This window comes from Myodes glareolus, chromosome 23, assembly GCF_982192425.1.
Source record: "Myodes glareolus chromosome 23, mMyoGla1.1, whole genome shotgun sequence".
NCBI classification, from domain to species: domain Eukaryota; kingdom Metazoa; phylum Chordata; class Mammalia; order Rodentia; family Cricetidae; genus Myodes; species Myodes glareolus.
The window spans coordinates 15,255,909-15,274,694 of record NC_142048.1 but is presented as its reverse complement, the minus strand read 5'-3'; the positions used below and the strand labels follow the sequence as shown (position 1 = coordinate 15,274,694).

General features: G+C 35.6%; 1 pseudogene; it reads left to right on the top strand.

Annotated features, from left to right (window-relative positions):
• The first annotated feature begins 12,799 nt into the window (after positions 1-12,799).
• LOC125413947 (SAP domain-containing ribonucleoprotein pseudogene) lies at positions 12,800-13,362 on the top strand (annotated as a pseudogene).
• Positions 13,363-18,786: the final 5,424 nt, after the last annotated feature.

Sequence of the window (18,786 nt, the reverse complement as noted above, 5' to 3'; positions counted from 1 at the left end):
AATCTAGGTGGGAAACTGAACAGAGATATAGAGAGAAAGAAGACAGAGTCAAAGAGGCACGATATAGCTGCAAAAGGAGACAAACTTTGGATTCTAACCAGTAAAGTATAGCCTCATGAGCCACAGCCTCATGCTGATACATAAATTAATAAAACTGGTTAATTTAAGATGTTATAGTTATTTAATAAGAAGCCTAAGCTAATAGGCAAAGCAGTATTTTAATTAACATGATTTCTGTGTGATTATTCTAGGTCTGGGCTGCCAGGAACAAACAAACAGCTTCTGCATACAATGGTGATCTGTAAGATATATGGGGTTATTTCATTTTTTTTGTATCTGTTGAGGTTTATTTTGTTACCTACTATATGGTCTATTTTTTGAGAAGGTTCCATGCGGTGCTGAGAAAAAATGTATATTCTTTTATGTTTGGATGGAATGTTATACACATGTCTGTTAAGTCCATTTTGGGTCATAAGATCTGTTAGTTCCCTTATTTCTCTGTTAAGTTTTTATCTGGCAGACCTGTCAAGTGGTGAGAGTGGTATGAAGAATTCTCCCACTCTTAGTGGAGCTAATATGGCATTAATATATGATTTAAGCTTTAGTGGTATATCTTTTACATATGATGGTGTCCTTTATTGGGGCCATAGATGTTCAATATTGAGATTTCCTCTTAATCAATTTTTCCTGTGTCAAATATAAAGTGTTCTTCTTTGAAGTTTATTTTGTTAGATATCAGAATAGCTGCACAACCTGTTTCTTAGGTCCATTTGATTGGATTTTTTTCCCCAGCCCTTTACTCTAAGGTGATATCTGTCTTTGAGTTTGAGGTGTATTTCTTATATTCGGAAGAAGGATGGATTCTGATTTTGTATTCAATCTGTTAACCTGTGTCTTTTTATAGGTGAGTTGAGAATATTTATATAAAGGGATGTTAATGACAAGTGATTGCTAATTCTTGCTATTTTAGTTTTCTTTGATGATGATATTGTGTGTGTGTTTCTCTTTTTTTGAGGTTTGCTCCTGTGAGATCATCTATTGTCTGTATTTTTGTGAATGTAGCTAACTTCCATGGTTCAGAATTTTCCTTCTAGTACTTTCTGTAGGACTGGGTTTGTGGCTAGGTATTGGTTAAATCTGGTTCTGTCAAGGATAACTCTGTTTTGTCCTGTAGAGACCTAAAAATGTAAGCCTATTTCCACCTTCTCTGATGGTCAGAAATTTTGGAGGTAGCTTAAAATTGTTGACAACAAGTACAAGTGTACCTACATATCCTGAATCAGAATGTGTTTACTTGGTTCTTTTCACATTAAGATGGCTCATACAAGCAGATTCATTCCATTCTGTAAGATAGTCAGGATGTACAAGTGTACTTCTGCTTCTTCTTTTGTAATATGAGGCTACCTATGGAATGGCTGTCTTCAGGATACTTCGTATAAATGGCTTCATTGCCTAAACAATGGGATGCTAATGATTAGATGTCTCAGTATGTTAAAGCAATTAACTGTTTGAGTGGTGCTTTATATCAATGTTAAAGAAGTCTTTTGTTACCTTCTTCCTCTTTTGTATTGGGTATAAAAGCATATGGAAAATTAAACATGGGTGATTTTCAGTATACACTGGAACTCCTTCCCAGTTCTATTTTTGTTATTCTGTTTTTTTTTATTTTACATCTTTGTACTTTCTACTTATATATCTAATCCTCATGCCCCTACTCTGACAAGTGGTATTTTTGTCAAAGCATGTTTTTAATTTTATCAGTCTATGATGAATGAAAGTTTTACTGGGTATAGCAGGTTGAGCTGGCATCCGTGGTCTCTTAATGTCTGCATAACCCTTGACCAGGACCTTCTGACTTTCATTGTTTCCATTGAGAAGTTTGCAGCTCTTAATATTCTTTTTTTATTCTGTATGTTTAGTGTCTTGATTATTATGTGGTCAGGAGACTTTTTTTCTTGTCCAGTCTATTTGGTATTCTGTAAGCTTCTTGTATCTTCACGTGCACATCTTTCTTTAGGTAGGGAAAGTTTTCTTCCATAATTTTGTTGAATATATTTTCTGTGTTATTGAGTTGGACTTTTTTTCCTTCTTCTATTCCTATTATTTTAAGGTTTGGTCTTTTTTTGGTGTTGCATATTTCCTGGATATTTTATATTAAATTTTGTTAGATTTAAAGTTTTCTTTGACTGATGAGTCTATTTCCTCTGTCGTATCTTCAATGCTTAAGATTTTCTATTCCATCTCTGTAGTATGAGGGCCGGCTTGTTGGGGTTTCTGTCCGGCCCGGTACCCCACAACCAGCAACTCCCAAGGAAAAATCACACACAGGACTCCATAAGGTTATAAACTGATTGGCCCATTAGGTCAGGCTTCTTATTAGTCCTTGTAACTTATATTAATCCATTACCATTATCTATATTAGCCATAATGGCTCAGTACCTTTTCCAGCTGGGCAACTTACATGTTACCTCTTCCATGGTCTGTGCAGGAGTGACTGAGGAAGCTTTTGCTTCCAGAATACTCCCAGTCTCTTTGCTCCACCCCTACTTCCTGTCTGGTTTTCCCGCCTATACTGCCTGCCTGGTCAATCAGCGTTTTATTAAAATATGATTGACAGAATACAGACAATTCTCCTGCATCACATCTCTTGTATTCTGCTAATTATGCTTGCATTTGTGGTTCCTCATCATTTTTCCATATTTTCCGTTTCCAGGATTCTTTCAGTTTGTCTTTTCTTTACCATCTCCATTTTGGTTTTCAAGTGTTGAATTGTTTCTTTCACCCGTTTTACTGCTTTTTCTTGGTTTTCTTTCAGGGATTTATTGATTTCTTCCAATTTTTTGTTTGTCTTTTTCCATTTCTTTGAGGGAATTTTTCATTTGTTTTTAAGGGCCTCAAACATTCTCCTAAAGTTATTTTTTATGTCATTTTCTTCTGTTTCATTTGTATTGGGAGTGTTCAAGTCTTGCTGTTTTAGAGTCACTAGTTTTTGGTGGTGTCATGTTCTTCTTTGTGGTGTTATGTGTTCTTGCCTTGTCTACCCATCTTTTCCTCTGATTGATGTAGTTGGTGCTGTGTCTCTGGTGATCACTCTTCCAGGTTCCAGTGGGTCCAAGGCTCAGATGGTTGCTCCTCGTGGTGTAATCAGGGTCACAGTTCCAGTCACACTGGAAGTCACTCTACAATCCAAGAGGTAATTCAGGCCTGCTTCCACAGAGGTTCCTGTCTCAGGCCTGCTCCCTTAGAAGTCATTGGCTCAGGCATAGTCCTGTGGAGGTGGTTGACTAGGGCCTGCTCAGAGGAAGTAGCTAGTTCAGGCCTTCTTTGGCAGAGGTTGCAGGCTTGGGTCTGCTCCCAAATATATCCCTGGCTTGGGCCTGTTCCCTTGAAGGTTGTTGATCTGGGCTTGGGCCTGGTCCAACAGAGGTATCTGACTCAGGCTTGGTATAGGACTGCTCCCACAGAGGTCACTCATTGAGGCCTGCTCCAACAGAGGTTGCTGGCTCAAGCCCAGTCCAACAGAGGTATCTGACTCAGGCTTGTACCCTAGGAGGTTGCTCCTTCATACTTGATCCTGCAGAGGTCTCTGGTTCAGGCCTGGTCTGGCAGAGGTCACTGGCATGGACCTGCTCCCAGTGAAGTCCCTATCTCATGCCTGCTCCCACGGAGGTCCCTGTCCTGGGTCTGGTCCAACAGAGGTCGCTGGATCAGATATGCTCCATTGGAGGTCGCTGACTCAGGCCTGCTCCAGTGGAGGCCACTGGCTTTACCTTGTACTCACAGAGGTCCCTGGCTCAAGCCTGCTCCCATGGAGGTTGCTGGCCTGGGCCTGGTTCCACAGAGGTTACTGGCTTGGGTCCGTTCCCATAGAGGTTGCTTGCTTGGTTTTACTCGAGTGGAAGTCGCTGGCTCCAGCCTGCTCCCAAATAAGTTGCTGGCTTGGGCCTGTTCTGGAGGAGGTCACAGTCTTGGGCTTGCTTTTGTGGAGGTTGCTGACTCCAGCGTAAAGCAGAGGTTGCCTACTTGGGCCTGGTCCCATGTAGGTCTCAAACTTGGGTCAGCCTCTTTCATTCTTTTAAAGAAAATTAAGACCAATGTTCTTCACATAACTGAGGAGTGTGGTGTTGTTATTAGTTAGCCTCATAGTACGACTCAAGTGACTTTTATCACAGTTAAACTCTCTGTCCATCATCGTCTGCTTTCATTTCTCTAACTACATATTGATTTTGTAGATTCAGAATATAAACTGCTCTAAGTTGTCACAAAAAATTAAGTGAAATGAACAGCTGTATTTCGAAATTTCCAAATTAAATTATATATGCTGGAAGGCATCATTTGCTCATCAAGGACATCAAACAAGGATATGTGTTTCAGACAACTCTGGAGCTCCCTTCCTGCTGGCACTAGAAGGTATAACAATTTTAGTGATTCGTGCCTACAGTAGAAATGGAAAAAGGTCTTGGTACATGTGGAGAGCTTTATGTATAAGATGAAATACCAGGTCAGGTCATGTGTATGCTTCTATGACAGAAGTTATGATCTTGAATGAAGAAAACTCATTAGGGAAAGGCTCTTGGTGCTAAGCCTAATGTCTTGAATTACAATAATTAGAACTACATGGTAGGAGGAAAGAACTAATTTGTTTGATGACCATTCACATGCCATTACTTCACACACACACACACACACACACACACACACACACACACATACACACATATGCACGCACACACTCACAGTCCATGCTGTAGTAATTTTAAAGTACTATGATCTTGTCTGCTTTCTGAAAAGCTTCACCATCTCTTAGAAATTAACCATTTAAATGTCTTTTTTGATGCAGCAATCTTGGAAAATGGTCTCACTGCTCTTTGTGGAATTCATCTCATTTTTAGACAGCTGCAGATTTTCAGTAACTAACTCTATGTACACTCTGATGTTAAAAATGAAAAACTCTGAACTAATTGGATTTAGTAGAACTTGAGCCAAAAGGATGACTCAGGAATTAGTGAAAGTCCAAAACCAGAAAGCCCATCCAGGCAGTATGAACAGAGGGTTTTATAGGACAAAAACGAAGGAAACTTGATACGCCATAATTAGGCAACTGCCTTATTTGGGCATGCTCTAAGTAGTCATTGCTTCTTTGGCTGAAGCTTGAGGGTGTGATTTCTGACATTTTCTATTTGTTGTAAGGATTCTAAGCTCAAAATCAGTTGAAGTTTATTTAATGCTAAATTACACTCCAATTTTTTATACAGGAAGTCAGTTCAATTCTCTTGTTATTAAACTTTAACAGTAAACCTAAAGTGGGCTAGAATGTAGAAAATAATATAATAAAATGTCCCTTTTATTGTTTTTTCTTTCATATATATATGAAAACACAGAAATCACCATCTCCATACACTACTCTGACCATATAAACTTCCTATGGGTCAAGGAACAAAGAATCCAAGAGTTTTTTCAAGTCATTTTCTTAAAACTCTTTGCAAAAACACCAGTGATTTTCTTTAGTTTTCCAAATGACACTTAAAAAATTGACACTTAGATGTAATTTTGTTTATATAAATGCTATCATTTTTATATATAAGAACAAATTTTTTCAACATCACTACCTAAGCATCCAATGAAAGCAACAATTGCTGTAACTGTTACTATTCTATATGCTGCAACTAAAATGAATATAAAGCAAACTAATGAAACCGCACTAAGAACACACAATATGATTATCTGTGCTGGTAGCTGCTGAAGTAAATGGAAATGTGAGAGTTGTGCTTTGGAAACTGGATTTAAAAACTGTACTTAGAATTTATTGGGCCAGGCCTCCAGTATAGCGAGTATTAAGAATCTTTACCCAATAGTGCAATAAAGAATAGATGCTTTTGCAATTTTATAACAATACACCACGAGCGTTTTGCTAAGTCATTTTATTTCTGTCCGAGAAAGTGCAAAATAGTGCCTTCTGGGGAAAATGTTTTAAAATTTATCTCTATAAAACCAGAGTCCAAAACCCACATACATAGCCATCCTTCAGAACTGTATCCATCCAGCAAAAAACAGATAAGGCAGCATCATAGCTAAGAAGGCTGCAAAAGTAAGCACCTTGTTACATTTGTGCAGAAAGAAAGTTAATTTCCAAGTTCTTTCTCTAAAAGATGGTACTGGCAACCAGCAGCGACATCAATAGGAAAAAGTATGTCTCTCACACCAGCCGTAAACCATGTAATTCTCTGCAAGGTTGGCCTCCTAATTGTCCTCTGTCCTAAATCTTAGACACTGAATCAATAATTTCTGGGAGATTTGAAAGAAATGTCCTGAAATAAAAAATAAACTTGTTTTACTAAAGCATATATGAATGAAGTAGAATGAAGTCGTTTGTTAGGTAAATGAAATTAAATCCGTATTAGAAAAACTTTTCTCCGTTTTCATTGAAATAAAAATCCTGAGATCCAAGATTGTCTTTATTTCCTATTCTTGTGTATTAGATTGCTATATATGTAGAAAACATACATTCAGTGCATTGTGATTTCTGCAAATACATCCTAGATATCCCTCTGTCTTGGGTTTTTAGCAACTGTCAATCACGTCAGAGAGCCTGGATCTTAGTAGATTTCACTTCCTTTTGATTCAAGGTTTTCATTTGTTTTCTAAAAGTTTGGTGTTATGGTTTGAATAAAAATGCCCAGCATAGACTCACCAGGGAATGACACTATTTGAAAGGGTTAGGAGGTATGGCCTGTTGCAGTAGGTGTGACCTTGTTGGAATAGGTGTGGCTTTGTTGGTGTAGTTGTGGCCTTGCTGGAGTGGGGAGGGGGCTTGTTAGAGTAGTTGTGGCCTTGATGGAGGAAGTGTGTCACTTCAGGAGGGACTTTGAGGCTTCAAAAGCACAAGCAAGGCCCAGTGTCTCTCTCTTTCTCTTCCTGTTGCCAGTGGATCTGAATAAAGAACAAGCCAGAAAGTTTGCCTGTGTGCTGCCATGCTCCCCAGTATGAGGATAAAGGACAATACCTCTGAAACTGTAAGCAACCCCCAATTAAATATTTTCTTTTATATAAGTTTCCATGAGCGTGGTGCTTCTTCACAACAATAGAACATTCATAAGACAGGTATCATTTTGTGGTTTTATTTATTTATTTTTTGAGATTATAATATAATAGCATCATTCCCCTTCCATTTTGTCTCTTCAACCCCTCCTACACAGCCCTAGCTGCTCTCATCAAAGCAATTGCCTCTTTCTTCATTCATTGATGTTTCATTCATTTCTTGTGTGAACTAACACTCAGATTGTAGGAGATGCCTTTACCAACTCACTCCCCAAAGGATGATCTAAGTTTTAGGTTGAACCTTGGCAGCGTTGTGCATCACAGAATCACAGTGCTGGAAAGACTGAGGCAGGAAGATGGTGGTTTCAGGGCCACTTTGTTTACAGAGAAAGTCCTTGTATCAAAATAAATATTAACCATATCAAATGATGCCGTTAATCAAGCTTCTATTCAAATGGTTATTGATAATTAAAGATCTCTCTTTGTTGAAGTATCATATTTTAATACCCCTATTTAATTTTGGAGAAAAATTTAGAAGACCCTCTAGAACCAAAAGATAGTTTTAGTAGAAATTATTTAACTTCTATTTCAGCCTATATGTGGTTACTCCCTGTAGATGCTCATCTGATTTGCTAATGTGTTCAGAATTTTTGTGTTCATGCTAAGAAATTACAGACTTCACCATACTTGTTCTTGTAAAGTTTGACTTTGGAATTAGGAAAGTGTTAACCTCATATTTTAATTTAGAAGCCCTTATTGCTTTTCTGTTTGTGAGGCATAATTTTTAGATTTCTTTTAAAAACAAACTGTATAGAGCACTATGTCACATATCTATAGCCCAACATCTGGAAGGCTGATGCTGTAAGATTTCAAGCTGAAGATCAGCCTGGGCTCAAGAAGAACACCCCAATATCAAAATAAATAAATGATATTTAACAACAAAATCAGGTGGATTTGCCTGTATTTTAATAAAGATTTGTAACACAAACTTAGAGATTGGATAGCTGTGTGGCCACTCAGAGTAGCTGTTTCTTCTTGAATGCAACATAATAATTTTTATCACTCAAGATATTTATTTACTTGACTTCTACATGTTATGGACAGAGATTTTTAGTGCTCAACTTTTAATCTTTTAATAGCTGTAGAATCAGTTAGGATTACCTCCAATTACTTTTTAATACCAAAATTCACTTTATTTTTATGGAAGTGTCTCTTAGAGCTATAACAATTTTATTAAATGCACAAAATAACTTTGGTTTTTTTGATTCACTACTTTGTGTATAGTTTCAAAACTGAAAAATATAGCAATGATCTCATGGAGTTTGTTCCTTTTTGCATGTCAGTGTGGGGTAATGAAGCTGTATTCATGATGATTAAATACATACCACAAATATGAGTATGTAAGATCAGTAATTATAATGTATGTATGTAAATTATATAAACTTTAATCATGAGCAAGTTTTAGAAATTAACTTTATCACTGAATAACAATTCTGCATCTAATTTGAAATTATTTGTTCTATAAATATTGCCATCTGTATTATATGACATATGCTGATGTTCTTATTTAAGGTATAACTTGAGTTAAAACTTACATTCCTCTTTAAAAGAGTATTTTAGAATAAGTTTGCATCATTGGCTCAATAGCCAAGCAATATTATGGCCTTGAGATAGTCTAGTTCTCAAAATATCAGGGAGGGCATTTTTCTTCCCTGGAGACTTTATTATTTCTAAATACCAGACTCTGGAGTCGCATTACCATCACAGAGTATCATTTATATGGGACATGCATTTCACTCTCAGAGCAAAGCTTTACAAAGGTTCCTCAGATGTTCTCTAGTGGATTTAGAAGAGTCGGACAAAATAAGAATAGGTCTTTCAAAATTAGTTTCAATTTCTGCTATGTTAGTCTCAAAAAGAAAAGCAAGAAAAAAGACCCAAATAAAGATGCAAAAGTGTAAAAATGGGTTCTTCTACAATTCTATTTCAACTGCAACATTTCCCAAGTTAATGGTGCTTTGACACATTTTAATAGTATTCTAAAATTATGAGCTCTATTAACTATTTTACACTCTGAGTATGAGATTGTAGAATTATCTCTCTTCTAAAGTACTAAGAATAATAACTAAATTTTCAATGACTTAACAATATTTCTCATTTTTAATTATTAACAAATTATAAAGTCATATCATCTTAAATTTATTCTTCTAGAAATTGGTCACCAAGTCCAAATTTTTGTAACAAACAAGTTAGTCTTCATCAAATTTTGATGAAGACTGTTCTATTTACTATGAAAGGCCATGTTTATTGTGACTAAATAATTAAAAGGTACTAATTCTTTAATCTGCACAAAATTGTAGTACGAAATTATCAAGGCCAGATATGGAATACTTTTTCACACGTTGTTGGTCAAGGAAGTCCTCTAGGCACCCAAAGGAGTAGAAGCTCTTTACGTCTCTCTTAGTTGCCCAACACAACTAGATGAAAATTCCATATTACTGAGGATACCATAACCCTGCTTGCGCAAAAGAATGATGGAACTCTGCTGGAAACTTCCTCTCAAATGTCTTCTTCCACAGTGTCAGAAGGTACTGTGCAGGCTGCTTGGAGAGAGAAGGCAATGGTGGTCTAACTTAGATAAGAATTCTGAAACTGTATATAAACTTATCATGCACGGTATGACAACTGCAGTAATAGTGGCACACTGTTCATGAACAACCAACCTCTCTCTGATTGTTTTCCAGGTCAATTTTTTAGTAGAAATTTTAAAACTGATATTGCAACCTAGTTAAAAACCCAAGACTGAGTTATAAGCCCTAAAAGGGAGCCAAATATTTTCATTTAAATTGACACAGTGTCAAACTTTCTTTTAGAAATCTATTTTAAGCCTGTAGACATAAACTACTCTAAGCTTTAATTAGGGAAGCTTATCTATAATGGACAATGGTGAATTCAGGGAGTCTTTGCTACACAATGTGTAAGAAAAGTGGATTATTGAGAATTCAGCTCTAAACAGAAAAATTATAACACCCTTTATAAGACTCAGGTAATATCATGAAAGAAAAGACAGAGAGAATATGAAAGCTATAAGACAGAACAGGGATCAGGACAGGAGAATGCTATCTTCTGGGAATGACACAGCTACCACAATCATGAACTCACAAATGCTTGCAGTAGACTTATATAATACTGAACTTAGCAACATCCAGACCTAGATAAGGAGGGACTCACGGGACTTTACCCGTATTTGCTGAGCTATTGGAAATAAAAGATTCTACAGAAGAGTGGGTCAGTCAGTATCTTAAGAGCCTACTAGTCTGCACTAGATAACTCCATGTCCACGGCAGGGGATCACAAAACAAAACAAAAGGCAGAGACATGGGCAAGGATTCTTTACACTGAGGCAGGTTAACAGAAGTGGGAGATATACAAATGGGTAGAGGGTGGGAGAATTAGAATGGATTACATACATGTATAAAGTTTTTAAACAATACTTTTAATTATTTTTAATCTATTTTTTTCCTCTTAACATACATATCATACCATATATAGGGTCAGGATTCTTGAAGTTTAGTGCTGTTTTTAAATCCCTGAATTCTTCTGTGCAAAACATTATTACACATGTTCAAGATGCTCAGCTTTACCATCCTCTCTACATTTTTTCGGTGCTCTAAACTCTCTTATATTATTTAACCTTATATGGGAACTCATTAACATTTTTCTCATAAATAAACTTGGCTACTCTTTGTGAGCTTCCAGTTACATATAATTACCCTGTGTATTCCACTGACTTCTAAATCTTTGGCCTTGTCCCATTTCGAGTAGTGCTATACTTCCATGTTGTACCATAGATGCTACCATCAGTATCTCCATTTTCTTCAGCCAGTTTTCTATATGAAAATCCTTCAGAAGTAACCTCATCTGATTTATAGAAGCATTAACTGTGTTAATTACTTTAATACATTGAGATTCTTGCTTTCTTTCAAAGTCACAAACTATAACATCTATCAATTTATATATCTAAAGGTTAAGGTTTTGTAAAAACCTTTCTTCTTAAAAAGTATTCTAAAAATTTTATCCTTTCATTAAATTTACTTGTGTATTACTACAAGATTCATTTTATATCATTCATTATTTTATTTAAATTATAATCTTTTATTATACCTTTCTAAATAGAATTAGCACAAACAAAGGTTTTTTTGTCTCATAGCCAGAATTAATGTTTTTTAGTTGGACTTGATGTATACTTAAGCAAAGCAGAGTACAATTGTTGATAAATCAAAATAATTTAATAAAATTTACAAATATTCAATACTACACAAACAATTTTACTGAGACTAGAAAAATTAAAGCTTTTCAAATGTTTTAAAATGTTCATGAATTCAAAATGATTTCTCAGTAATTACTAAGATGTTTATGACTACATTACATATGTCAGCTAATTAAAGAAAATATTTTCAGCGTGGGGTTTTTTACCCAGTGACTATATCTTTCAAATAGTAAAGTAAAATAAATATACAGTTTATAAAATTTTCTCAGGAAGGTCGGTATAGAAACATTATTAACTGAAACCACTTAAAAGTGACAAAAAGAATGAGAATTATTCCAGAAAAAATCATAAAATTACAAGACAAAATGAAAAGAGTTAGAAGAAGTATAAATACAAATGCATTCTCACTGAATAAAACAGTGATAATAGTAGAATTTCATGGAATAAAAATTTGTAGTGATGTGCTAGTTTCCTAGGGCAACATAATAAATTAACATAAGGAAAATTTTTTAATATTTCTTGGACTAAATTAATTAAAACAATAATGCACAGTACAAGCAGGTTACCAAATTTAAATATTCAAGAATCTGTAATAATAAGATAGAAAGTAAAAACTAATATAACTGTACCAAGATAGCTCAAGAAAATTAGTATAATCTCTATAGTAAACAATGCAAATGAAAAGATAATTAGTCCATTAACAGAGGAAAAATGAAATAATAAAAAGGCTTTTGTGCTGAATTAAAGCATTAATTAAAAACCTTGACTATAGTTGAGACAGTAGAATGTTTGCCTAGTATGGGCTATTCCTAGGGTTTGATATGTAGGAGAACATAAGCCAGGAGTGACTCACTTTTACTATCCCTGGAAGTACAGAAATTCAAGGTCATTTTCAGCTATGCGTGGAGTTAGAGGATAACCTGGGATACAGGAAAACAGGCAAGCAAAAATAACACATATTTGCTTACGAAGGAACTATAAAATATATGTGGAACTACTTTTGAATATTAAAATGAAATACTATTGAAAACATTGTAGAAAAATTTTAAGAGTAGCTGAAAGAAGAGAGATGTATCTTTTTTTGAATGTTTAATTAAACGATTAATTAATGTGTTTGTATGTGAGTACTTGTGGTCACATATGGCGGTTGCTTGAATAGGAATGGTTCCCATAGACTCATCTGTTTGAATGTGTGGCCCATAGGGATCCCTTTTATTAGGAGATTTGGCCTTGGGGCCTTGGAGGAAGTGCGTCTCTGTGGATGCAGGCTCTGAGGTCTTGTATGCTCAAGCTTCCATAGTGCAGCACACAGCCTCCAGCTGCCTGTAGATCAAGATGTAGAACTCCCAGCAACTTCTCCAACACTGTCTGCCTGCATGCTGCCATGCTTCTCACCATGACAACAATGATAATGGACTAAGCCTCTGAAACTGTGAGCCTACACCAATTAAATGTTTTCCTTTATGAGAGCTTCTGTGAAGGCACAAAGAGATGGCGGAGCTTCACAAGTTGAGGCTTAAGGAAACAAAGCAAGAATGTCTTGCTCATAGTTCAAAGAGACCAAGGGCATAAAACAAGACCTCATCAATTGACTCCAGGCATATTTTGAAGAACATGCTGAAGAGGAAGCAAATGAAGTTGATGGAGATACTGAGAAGAAACCGAGGAAGAAGAACCAAAGCCCATAGAACTGCCCACTAAAAAAGAAGAACCTCTTGAAAAGATTGTTGACATGCCATCAGAAAAGAAATTAGGAAAAATTACATCTGGACTATCACGGACTGAAAGAATGCAGAGGAAAACTAAAGGATTCAGTGTACTTTTAAGCTTTTAAGAAGGCAAGTCTAACAGCTAGATTTAGAATTTCTTCAGTTCCATCTAAAGGTCTGTCATCTGACTCCAAGTCTATGGTTAACAAGGATAAACTAATGTAAACAAAACAGATATTTGATTTCAATGGTTCTTCCATCTCTAGAAAGTCTGAGAATCTTGAGAAGCTGAATAAAAGGAAGGAGATCTTTGTGGTTGTGACGAGATCAACTGGAAGAAAATGACAGAGAATACAAAGACAGGAAAAAGTGCAGTGTCGGGGATTGCGCAATGTAAAGCTTTCTGCCCCATAGTGGTTTCCATGTCTCAGACTCGTCTTGGTTCTTGCACACACATGCGCACACACTCACAGTCGCAGGCCTCACCTTGAGGAAGCTTGCACCTTGGGAACAGCCTTATTTACAGTAGTAGTTTTATTTAGCTGTTGCTCTGCACTTAAGATTGCTGTATTTTTGTTTTTAACAAATTTGCTTATTACTACAAAAAGAAAGAAAAGAAAAAAATGAATTGCTGTCATCATGGTGTCTTTTCACAGCAATAAGCCCCTAGGACACACGTGTGACACAGAGTACATGTGGAGGTCACATGACACACACAAGAGTCACATGACACACACAGGAGTCACTTCTCCCATACTAATGTGGATTTTGGGGACAGAGCTCAGATTGTCAAGTCTGGCTTCAAGAATCTCTAGCCACTGAGCCATCTTACTAGTCCAGTGTAAGTGTTTTAATACCTGGGCTTGGTGGAAGTTACCAAAGAGTAAAAGTTCATAAGAAGAGAAATATTTCACAGGAATAAGCTAAGCTATTAAAATCTTTTAGTCCTCTGTCTGTGTGTTTTTGTTTGTCACCACACTTTACCTTAAAATAAAGTCTAAACTCCAATCAAGTTACTACTAAATAAAAGTTAGCCTATGGAAATATTTTCCTAGATAATGTATTATATATGCATAAATATAAAACATATGTACACGAAAATAAAATAGAGCAGAGAAGTCAAATTATTATTTTAATTTTATCATGTCTTTTTAAATTGTTTATATCTATCTTTTATATGTATATGCATGTGGTGTGTGTGTGGTATGTGTGTTTGTGTTGTGTGTGTATAGTTTGAAGTGTGTGTGTGGTGTGTGTGTTTATGTGTGTATATGTGTGCATGATATGTATATACGTGGTATGTGTTTGTGTTGTATGTGTATGGTTTGTTTGTGTTGTGTTTCTGTGTGTGTTGTGTGTGTGTGTGTGTGTGGTGTGTGTGTATATGTGTCTCTATATGTGTGGTGTGTGTTTAGGTATATACGTATGTGTGTTTGTGAGGTATGTGTGTATTTATGTGAGTGGTGTGTGTTTGTATGTGTTTGTGTGTGTGATGTGTATGTGTGGTTTGTGTGTATAAATATATGTGTGTTTTTATCTATATGTATGTGCACCGTGTGTATAGTGCTTCAGAAAGTCAGAAGAGAGCATTGGAAGCCCAGCGACTGGAATTCAGTCAGTTGTGACTTGGATGTTGGAAACCAAACTTCGGTTTTCTGCAAGTACAGCAAGTGCTCTTAACCACAGAGCTGTCTCTGCAATCCCTTTGCTGATTATATTCAGCCTACCAGTCAATCTATCTAGCCAAGCAGCTCTTAAAGTAATATTGATCCTAAAGAATAACTTAACAATTTTTGTGTATCATTAAGTCAATGTTATGATTTCATAGCTCATATGACCATGTTAATTTTATATCTAGGGGTTGGGGTCATTTGGATGATGCATTTTGTGGGTATATATGTATGTGGACAAGTATTATCCAAATGTATAATCTACTCATAACTTTGTAGAAACAACACATGTGTCTCACTTTAAACTGGAGCCCAGTACTCTTTTTCACTTTCTGTATTAACAGCAATCCCTAAATTGTGTGGAGTAAAATGTTTTCTATGATGTATTAGTTCCTTAGTTCCTAGGGCTACCATAATAAATTATCAGAAACTGAGTGTTTTACAAAAATAAATAAATAAATAAATAAAAACTCAGTCTCTTTTCACTATAAGGGTCAGACGTCTTGAGGTGAAATTCTTAGCAGGGTCACCCTCTACACACGATAGGGAGAGTCTAGCCTGCTTTTTGCCACATCCAGTGGCTCTCTCATTCTGTAGCTAACAACTCTATTGTTCCAATCCTCAATGACCTGTCTTGTACACCATTCTTTTCAATTCTAAAGATAAATTTCCTACTTAGCCCTTAGCCTAGCAAACAAAACAGGATTTGAATCAGGGCCTGGAATGAGTAGAGTCACAAGAGATATAGAAAGATTCGATCTTGAGATTCCCTCGGAAGTATATCTTTAAAGCCACCATTTCCATGTCAGTTCTCAGGTGAGATTCTAGATAAACATGAGTTTGGTGGAGTCACTGTTCAATATTCTCTATCATGTATCTATCTATCTATCTATCTATCTATCTATCTATCTATCTATCTGTCTGTCTGTCTGTCTGTCTGTCTGTCTGTCTGTCTGTCTGTCTGTCTATTTATCTATCTATCTATCTTCCTCTCATCTATTTATTTTCTGTCTCATATTTTATAACCTGTATCTTGTAATATTTATTAAAGTTAAGGTAACATAAATAGATTCTATACCACGAAAACATCTAAGGTTAAATACTAATGATAGCATTCCATTTACTCAACTTACCTCTGACTGTGTTTTCATTGAAAAAGTATCATTACTATCAACAGATCCTATCATATAAGGGTTAAAATTAAACAATATGTCAACGTGCAAGCCACATGATTCTTTAGTGTAAAAGACCTTGACGTTATTCTCTGGGAAAGGAAACATTTATTACACGATTTGTGAAATAAGTAATGATAGTAAGCCTGCTAACATTGTCTTGATAATATTACCCATGTATGGTCTGCTACAATGTAACTCATTCAATATGTATTGCACTGATTAGTACCCCATAATCTCAAGTGTGTGATTTGCTCTGTGAATAAAATCAGGCAAGCAAAGTATGTCTAGTCTTCCTAAAGTATGTGGATATTAAGCTCTGATGAATCAATCTAACAAGGCAAATATAGACTACAGAACCTGGCTCACCAATGATTGTATTGTCAACACTCATGTTCAGTCATGGACCTCTCTTTTTGATGTTTTTCCCTGTATTTATTAAATTTATCATAGTAAATGAAATTGGAAATTTTGTGAAATCTTTCTGAGACAGAATATATATATATATATATATATATATATATATTTCTAGGTGTATTACAAAAGAAAGTAACATATTAATCGAGAAAAACCACAAACCATGCCTTGTTTCAAATAACATCTTACTGATTCTTATTTAGAATAACTCTTACAGTTGATCCAGTCCAGAACAGCTAATTGTAATTGTTTGCATTATGAGAAAAAATAAGTATGTAGTTTCCCTTACTTTTGGAATTTCACATTTACAAATTAATAATGTGAAGTTTATAATACTAACAATATTCTCAGTCTCTCACCTATAGAGAACAAAAAGCCTTTCATATCATAAAGCTTTGTCAAATACGTGGATGCATTTTCTAAGCTGTACAAGTTGAAACCTTCAGATATTAAAGGTAGATCTGTGTCCATAGGATAGGCAACTCAACTCCCCCTTTTAGATCAGTAACATTACATTGAATCTCGTTTCCTCATTTCGTAACATGACAGACAGCTGAGAAATGCGCTGAGATTTCTCACTCTGGAAATGTCAATCTTCAGCACTTCACCTGGCCCCTCTCGTTCTGTGGCAGGTGTTGTGCTTTCATTTTCATCCAAGAATTTTCTAAGAAATATGCTCCATGGCCTTAATATAATTGTTTTCAAACTCTCTCTCAACACCAAGAACAAATATGATACGTATTTCAAGAAATAGTAAGAATTGCATCTATCAAGACTTCATATTTAGTTGACTGACTGTATTCTTTCACAAGTCTCTGTGTGTATATTACAGCCTGCCTTACTACCTCCTTCTAGCCTCCCACATCTCTGTTAACTCTGCATCCTTCCTCCTGGCTCCTTTCTCACACTAATACCTTTCTCTTTGCTGTTGTGATCCTTTGATTCTAATCAAAGGTTCTCTGTGTGGTCATAAGTTTGAATTCTCATTTGAAGATTGTGGACTCATCCTTTGCTTCATAATTGAAATCGTTCAGTTATGTACCCTTACCTCAGAATCTAACAATCAACTGCTATTAATTCGGCAAGGAATTTTATAAGGCCACATGAACCCCTCCCATATCCATGATTGTGTGTTGACTTTTCCAGATTTCGGCAGGCCCTGCATGGTAACAATAGTCAGTCATTATGGGATTGTTGGCCATGACTGTGCCACGCCCTGTAGATCAAATTTCACATCACTCTGTCTATTTGTTGGCTCTTACATTCTTTCTGCTATTTCTTCTGCAATTTTTCCTGAACCTTGTAGTGAGTGTTATCAATGCCCTTTTGAGGCTGAGCACTATGAGCACTATGTCCCCACTATAAACATATAAACTGTCTTCAACAGTCAGTGATCTCTGCACTCAGTGCTGATCATTAGCAATCTTCTCTAACAAGGACAGCATTTGTCTCGGCACAAAGATAAATATTTACATTGCACTTTAGTTCCATGTCATTTTCACTAAACCACAATAGTGAGATTTCTGTAGACTATTAGTCACATAACTGTGGGTTTTCCTATTATTATTAATTTATTAGTGTGTGTATTTGTTGATGTGACTATAGTATCATAGAGTCCAGAAGAGGGTGCTGGAGTACCTGCTGCTAGAGGTAATAACAGTTTATATGCAACCCAGTTTGGGTGCTGGGAACCACCTCTGAGTTTTCTAGAAGAGCAGCATGCCTTTATCACTACTGAGCAATCTCTCCAGAACCTCAAATATATAGATTTTTAAAAAAGGAAACAAAAATTCTTACTGCAGAAGTCTTGTGCTCAATAATCAAGCTTTTATCCATTATTTTTATTTATAGTATTTTCAAGCATTCTGCCTGCAGGTTTAGATTTCTAACAGCTATCCAACTCTTAAAAGCTACTTCTCTGCTAACACTAGAATACACTAAAAACCACTTTAAATTTTGTTGAATTTGTAAAATGTGACGGAAATTTCTTATTCCTTATTTTTAAAAAAATCAAAAACGTGTGAAGTGTTAAATTGATATATGAGCAAGATTTTTTTGATAGAAACATTTTGATTTTATTTTGAGAATAATTTAGTTTCCTGTTTGGCTGACATTTTTTACTAGGTCGGTTTTAACAAAGAGATTGCTAAGTGCATTACTAGATTTTCCTATTTGTTTGTCTTGCCATTATTTTGAAACTGTAGTGTATAGGTTGAGTTCTTGGTTAGAAACACATCTTTTTCCCAGGATTAGTATTGGCTAAGTGCTGAGCGTGTCTACACTTTATAAGTCATAAAGCTGAAATAAAAATAATTTTTTAAATCACACATCTGCCAGAATATGTTAACTTTGACTAATATTTTATTTTATTTCAATTTTATAAGTTCTCATTAGTTCTAAAATTTAAAACCCTGTTCTGGAATGCACAAAAAAACTGCATAAGTAGTATGTTTATCTCAGATATATAATTGTTTTGAGCTGGGGTCTATAATAAAATCTTAGTATAAATG